The sequence below is a fragment of the Coturnix japonica genome, chromosome 14, assembly GCF_001577835.2.
Source record: "Coturnix japonica isolate 7356 chromosome 14, Coturnix japonica 2.1, whole genome shotgun sequence".
NCBI classification, from domain to species: domain Eukaryota; kingdom Metazoa; phylum Chordata; class Aves; order Galliformes; family Phasianidae; genus Coturnix; species Coturnix japonica.
The window spans coordinates 5,496,536-5,504,503 of NC_029529.1; positions in this window are offsets into that span (position 1 = coordinate 5,496,536).

Sequence of the window (7,968 nt, forward strand, 5' to 3'; positions counted from 1 at the left end):
CTCTTTTTATGCCCTCTTAAATCTTCTTTCAATTTGCCTGAAACTCCATTGCTGTTCATCTGAGCCAGGCCATTAGACAAGATGATTCTCCAAGACACATACTGCCAACGTATTGCTGATGTACATATTTACTCCACCTGGTGAATTATCTCCTGTAAAGCTTCCCTTCATCCTTCATATTTTGTTTTTCCCCCTTACTTGTATACCCACGCTATGCATACTCTACTTTTAATCCATTTTCTCTTTCTGTTTTTTTTATATTCTTATAACAGTAATAACTCCTAGCACAATTAAGACAAAGTTAAGCACACTAGGCAGCTTATATTAACTCTCCTTTCTGGTTGACTTCATCATACAAAGTACTTCTTATTCTGGAAGGTCATTTGACCGTCTCCAGGCATTTACTTGGTTGGTATTGATCTCAGCATCATTCTGCATTTGTGGGCTTGTCCAATGCTATCTGCCAGCATTATGTTAGCATGTAGCACTGAAAGCAACCAACAGCTTTCAATATGGTTTCTTTAACTGGAACAGGGAAACTGGAAGAGGTGCTAGTTCTTAGAAGGTTTCCAAAGTACAACTTCATTTTTCAAGTGCTTATTACATCATTGTTAAATTCCTTTTCCTCTGCTCTCCTTAACACAGCAAGCAGATGGATTCACATTTTTTAGCAGCTGAAAGCTACCGATGCTAAGAAAGGCTGGGGGACAGACACAGATAGAAGAACCCTCAGCCCCTCTACATCAAGCAGCAGCTCTATGCTCATGGTATCTCCATCAACATTTCCTGTTCTCCTGTAGCTCACTCATACAAATGGTCCAGCAGCTCTGTCCTGGACTAACAGCTCAGGGCAACGTTGCTAGAATTCAAGGCTCCAGGCAAACATAAGAGCATTATCTCCTCCTTGCACCAAGTTAAAAGAGGGAAAGACCCATTTCCAATAAGCAGAACTCAAATGCCAAACACAAACCTAACTTTTTCCACCTCAAAAGCAGACATCTAACCAACCAAATCTCCATGGGAACCCACCAGGATCCTCTACCATCCTTATCTTTGTTGCCACTCCTCTATCTTCCAACACTACCCCAATGCTCCCATACAAAATAATTTACTTACATGTCCACGAGTCACAGTGGAGGCTGTAGGACAAGTGGATGCTGATTACTGTTGCTGCAGGCTAAACAGAAAGAGGATTACTTCTTTTCTTTTATAGGAGGGAACTGGAGGCACTCTAAACTACCAACTAGGGGCACCTGGCAGAGATGGGAGTGTCCAAGTAAAGGCTGCATGTGGGTGAATTGGGTGCTGTGGGGGAGAACTGTGGCTAACGGAGAATAATTAGTTCAAAACTGTGATTTACAGCTCAGTAGAAGCTGCAAGATAACCCTGGAAATGGGACTGAGAGAGCATGTAGCTTTGGAGGAAGCAGGAGTGTATGGGTGTTCTGGAGAAATATGCTACACTGCATCTCTAAATAGACCTGATTTGTTTCATCTGCTTCTAATTGAGGAACAAACCAGCCAGGCCCCACAGACAGGCTAAGCGCTCAAGCTGAAGTGACAACGATGCTGTCAGTCACTTGGAAAGGGGGATGCTGCCCTTTATTCACCTTCTGCGCTGATCTTTGGCAAAATATGACAGACTGAGAGAAGCAGCTGAGCATTACAGAGTATGAAAAAAGCATCTGGGGAAAGGCGATAACAAGGGGTGACACATGGCTTGGAAGCTGTTAACTTCTGAGAAGCAGGTTTGGCCATACCCATTGTGCTAAGGACAGGCAGAAGCTCTCCCAGTCTCTGTGCATCGCTTTGGCTTGGGGTCTGACCCCACTTATTGCAAGCCATGGGCAGGAGGAACCCCTCTGCTGTACACATTGCTATGTGCAGGGAAGCAGTGTGTTGTATTGAAGTACCAAGGGGGGAAGAAAAGTGCCTTGAGATGGGGTGAAGGCAGCTGTCAGCACTCAGGGACCCGCTGTAGAGGGGCTGAGCCAGGGCTAGGAGTACTGTGAGTCCTGTTGATGCTTCTTGCCAAAAAAGAGGCATTACATTTGCAAAAAGTGCAGATTTTACACTTGGAAGTCGAATGCAGTCGAGGGGATTCTCATTTTATGGTGCATATAACACACGTACGTGAATCCTTTGGTGGAATATTTAAATGGCAATCTATCCCTGAGCACTCCAAGGGAATAGTTTTCCTTCCACACTGAGTAAGTGGCAAAGGACTGTCGGAAGAAGGAAAAAGGAAATAAATCACTCCTGCAGCAGCGATGGTGTTGTTTTGCACATGGCAGCCTTATGTGGGCCCTTTGTACTCAGATACTCAGGGGTAGAGAGGGGTGATGGGGATAGGGATGTGAGCAGAGAGCGGGGGAGATGCCACAAAGGGAGATGCTGATGAGGTCAGCCTGGGAATCCTCACACAGCATTACACAGCCAGCTGGTTTCTATAGAAACACGGAGATGGGGTTTAGTGCGGTACATGAACAAGTTTTAATGTCGGCACTTAATAATAAGAAGACAAAAACCCCAAAACACTAAAAAACACAACAATAGAAATACAGCGAGGGAATCCTTATCACATGTGCTCCCGGTGGTTTCCCTTGGCTGTGTCAGCACTCTGCTCTGGAGCACCAGCAGTAAAATAATAGAACCTGAAAATATGCAGAAATGACTCAAAACAATGCCTAGGTTTTTTGCTCTCTATTCAGTGGGTGTGTTCAGAAAGTCAGCTCATGTATTTTTCTGTATAATTTCCGTGCAGGGTTTTTTATTCCCAGTCCTGGAGGTGCTCACCCTACCCAGGCTGCTCATCCTTGTTTGCACACAGGGACTCAACCAGCATCAGCACCAGGTGATTTGGGGTACCCAGGTAGGAACTAATTCAACAGGCAGTGCAACTGCACACCCCATCTGAGGGCATCTATCAGAGCAGCAGGATGAAGGAGCCCAAAAACCTGCCCTTGACTCCTCATAGGGTCTCCATTCCTGTTGATACAGATGTTGTGCCTTCTGAGAGGTCAGCCAAGCACAATTTGCAAGCACTAAAACAAGTCAGAAGTAATACAGAGGAGTCTGTTTTGTTTTGCTTTAAACCCCAGTGAGACAACAGCTGCTCTGATGTAACCAGTCCTATCATCCTCCCCGAAGAAGTGCAAATTGGAGATGGGAAGGTATGAAACAATTGTGCCTTGGGAATGGAAGGCTCCTGAATGTGTGGGCAGTGTGAGCCCTAAGCAGCAGGCACAGAGCTCTTTGGAGGGAGGCTGGGACAAGCCACCATCCTCCTCCTCCTCCAACCCAGCGTGTTCCCATCTCACCTCCCAAATCAAGGCATATTTGCTCCAATCCATCTTAGTAATCAGACTCCTTTGGCACAGGGAATGACAGCAGTGTTTGCCGCATATTGTATTTCCCCAGGAAAGTGTTTGTGTTCGAGGCATCCCACAAAATCATGCTGTGGCCCCAGGCCGTCAAACATGAAGCCAGTGGGACCTCATACCCCACGTACAAGCCTGAGAGCACAACTGATGTCACTGGGCACCTCTTGACCCTACACAAGTTGGGTCTGGAAGCCTGAACTCTGAAATTAAATCTGCTTTTCAGTCAGTTGGAGGGGATGAGAAGGGGGCTGAATGGCTCTTTTGAAAGAACCCTGTGCTAAATTACCGTATCTCCGCAGTGCTCCAGGAAACAAGGGAGAGTCATGTAACACATTGTTGCCAGACAGCAAATCCCATTCACCTGGGAGTTTGTCAGTGTAACCGATGGAGAGGAGGAGGAGGAAAAAGAGGAGCTTGCTGGGCTCCCTGTCCCTCTGCTCTTATAGAGAATGTGGAACCATGGGAGTGTACAAAGCCTGTGCAACAACAGGATTTTTACTGCCAGTAACTAAAAATGGCGGAGAGTCAAAACTTAAAGCATCCTCAGGAATGATTTGTGCAGCACAACCCCCCAAATACACAGTGGCAGGTAAACACAGGATCATGAAAGCTGTTTGAAGGCGGCCTCTTACTGTACAGATGCTAATAAGAGCAAAATAAATCATCTTACTTTTACCATAAAAGTGTTTTACACCATTCAATTAAAGCCTCTGAGATAAAATCATTTCTCCTGGGTGTTTTCCTTTGCTCTTCCCTTTCTGTCGGAAGTCATTTCAATATTTTACTATCTTAGTAATAAAAAATACATAACAGCATGCCAGGCAGGCTCATTGCAGCAGCCTGCCTTCTCTATGAAGAAATTCAGAGCAGCCTTTTGCCTCACTTTGTACTGGAGGTAGAAACGTGTGCTGGGTACCAAGGGGCTGCAATTGGAGCAGGGCATTTACTTGGGGCTGCACAAACCAGGCCCTGGGGTTGTGGGGCAAGAAGTGCATTGCCACACATTGTTTCTTCCCCAACCAGAAAGGAGGAAAAGGAAGGTGAACCAGCGCTTCCCTAAATAACCATCTTATTAAAGATGGTGCTGCCCAGATGTATCCTTTAAAATACTCTGCACTTAAGTGGCCCCAAGTGGAGCGGTGTATCCTTTCCCTGGCGTTGTTTAAGAAGAGCAATAAATCTACAGATGCTTTATTACTCAATCCTCCTAAAAATGCATTAAGCCCTTCTGGCAAGTTCTGGTTCTGTAAAACAATTACTTGATTCTGACATTTGAAATAGCAGAAATCAAATAAGACGTCGCTGGATACTTTTCAGACCTCACGATCCTGCTTGGAATGGGTTCTCCACCACTGAGCTGATGACACTAGAAAGGAACTCCTTCAGCTAAAAAGAGTAAGGCATCTTTAGGGTGAACATCAGGAAAAGGACTTATGGGGAGCTGCTGTTCCATGAAGAAAGAATCCCTTATATCTCAGGAATGTGCATCTGTATAAGTAAGTGTATGTAAAATTACTTATTTTTTTCATACATTCTTTAAGAAAACTCCCTTCTGTTAGACCTAATGGTATTTTCTCTTCTTGTGTAAGAACAAAGGGATAAAAAGCCCCTTAGGAAACAAACATCCCATTATGTCACGCAAAGGCCTCATTAATAAAGGATGAGCAAGGAGGGGGCAGAAGATGCGTGAAACTGGAGCAGAGCTCTGAGCCTAATTAGACCGTTCTCCAAAATTTCTCAGGAGGAACTTGTGGAGGCTGAGGAGGTAAATATTTTATAAGGGGAGCTCCCTTTCTCTTCACGCTTCTCCTCGTGTCCTCTCCCGAACTAATTAGTTGCTTTGTAGAGGGAAATACTGCTAATTTTAGCCTGAAGGGGCCCTGTGTGGAAAGCAAGGGGTGTTCCTGGTCAGCTGAGAAAGGCATTTTGGATCCCACCTGAGAGCAGGGCTGGTGGGGGCAGGAGGAGGGCTTTGTGCAGTAATGGAGTGAGAGTGCTCTGCTAGGACAGTGGAGTGGGCTCATACATCACCCAAATGGGGATGCATCCCCAGCAGATGGGACAACACAGTGCCCTCTGTATCCTTCAGTTCCTACTACTTGTTCCATGGGCAGCCCCATCTCCCAGCAGAATGGGTTGGAAGGGACCTCACAGCCACCAACCCCACCCCTGCCATGGGTTGGCTGCCCCTCCAGCTCAGGTTGCTCAGGGCCCATCCACAGCCTCAGGTACCTCCAGGGATGGGGCACCAATGGCTCTAGGAGCAGTGCAAGCACCTCACTGCCCTCTGAGTGAAGGATTTCCTCCTCACATCTGACCTAAATCTTACAGTTTAAAACTGTCTACCTATGTCATCCAAACCTATGCCCACAGAATGGGTGAAGAAAAGACAGACCTACCCACGGCCATTGGGAGGAAGGGAAGGGGCTTGCAAGCATAGAGCACAAAGATTCATCTGTAAATAAGTATTTTAGGAATGTCCCCTGGTGCCTCAGCATTCAGCTGCAGCTTCAAGGCCAAGGTCAGGCACATGTGGGCTCCTGCATACAGCTGGAAAAGTCTTTTATCTCTACTGTAAGCAGCTGCCTGCAGGACCCATGTTGCCACCTCTGGGACAGAAGCTTCTCCATCATCACAGGGGCCATTGCAGCATAAAGACATCCCTGCTCCATCCAGTTCAGCAGACTGAGGCTCACCTTCCAGCTGCCTACACTCTTGTTAGTCCATCCCTTTTTAGACTTCCCCAATGTTTTTCCTGTTTGCTGCGTCCTGGTATTTCAGCACACGGGATTCCCAGCACCGGGATTACAAGATATCCCTTTAACAGGGCAAGTGCATTCCACCTTAGCAACGTGACACCAAAGACGAGAGTAGCATGAAAAGCACATAAGGCTTTTTAATGTGCTTTTTTTCTCCCCCTTATTTCCTTGAAAAGTACTAAGAAAAGAAGGAATTGACCAAGGAATTGATCATTTTGCCCTCTCTTTCTCTGGTCTGAGCTTCTTGCTGAGGTCCCATCCTGCAGCCCTCCCAAACTGAAGGGCTCTCTGGCTGAGATGTAAAGTTTCCTTCAACTTGAAGAATCCACATTGATCTTTTAACAGGATTTCCCACGGGCTGGCTATAATGTGGATTAAATAAAATAAAACATCCCGCTTTTCCCTTTCAGCTGCAGGCACTTGCTCAGCACTGCATGTCTTTACGTTAGGGAGGAGATTGGGAAGCTGTGAGCTCACAAAGAAGAGAAATGTTTTGATCTGTGAACACACACTGAATCCTGGTAAACTGCTGTAATTTTATGAGGCAGCTTTCTGTGCCCAACTGAAGAGCTGCCAGTGGAGAAGACACTGCCCCCAAGAGCAAAGCACTCTACAGATATGCATAAGCACAGATTGCGAAGAAACAACATCATAGCACTCCTGTCCATACTCCTAGCATCTCTTCTTTCTTGATTACAAACAGCTCAGCACTACAAAGGGGGGCATTTTCCCCTCCATCCTTGTCCCCTTGGGATCTTCCCAGAGAATCCATTCTCACCTGTATCCCTGCCTCAGCCCCTGCTGTCTTGAGGGACATGGTTTGGGCAGTGGGGGCTTTGTGCAGAGCCCTGACACCCCCACATCCACGGGGCACAGCCACAGCTTGGTACAATTGTGACCCCTAAAAGCATAGCACTGGGACAGAAGGCAGCAAAAGCAACAAGCTGGACACCCCAGGCTATTCAAATTCCTCCCCCTCCTGCCCTAAGAACAACCCCAAATCCACTCCAGACAATTTGCTCTGCCTGTTTTCCCCACAAAGCACAGCAAGCTTTTGCCCTTACCCTCTGTGCATCAAAAGCAAAGGGGGAAAAAAAAAGCCCCAGCAGTAACAGCTGAACTGCTCCCCAAAGTGCTAATACATGCATTACAATTACAATTCAGGCCAGATGAAAAATTCATCACTGTAGCACAGCCACACTCATTACTCCCCTCCTCCCCCCTCTCCATTTCTCTGCCCCCTCTTCCTCATCTCTCCCCTCCCCTTGAGCGTGTGCAAGGGAGAGGAAAAAAGAGAGCGAGGGCTTCTCCAGTCGTTTGCTTCCTTCCCTGCTTGAGACAACTAATGAGATCTGCGTGGGCGAATGTCTCCTGCACCATGTCAGAGCTCCCCTCACATGGATAGAAGCATGCACACAGAGCACCAGGCTGCACATGTGGATGTGTGTGTGCACATGGCTGAGTGCTGTACATGCTGAGGTCTGGGTGTGCACAGCCAGCAGCCGATGCACAGCCATCCTTCACCCCTGTAGGGGTTAAACCCATCCATTATCCTCTTTATTAGGCATGAAAGAACTATGCAGAAAGAGAGTGGGCTGTTTGGCCCCTTCCTCAAGATGTCAGAAGAAGGAATTTGATAAGATTCAAGCTTTAACCCCCTTTCTTCCCCTCTCCCATGTATTTAAACAACACGCTGCCAGATCTTTACCTGTCCCCCACCCTAAAACATCCTAAAAAGAGCAGCAGTGAGGATCTTGCTGAATACCTGAACACCAAGCAAGTGGGCTGGGAGTGACTTAAGTATCCCCAGAAATTCACATCCGATGC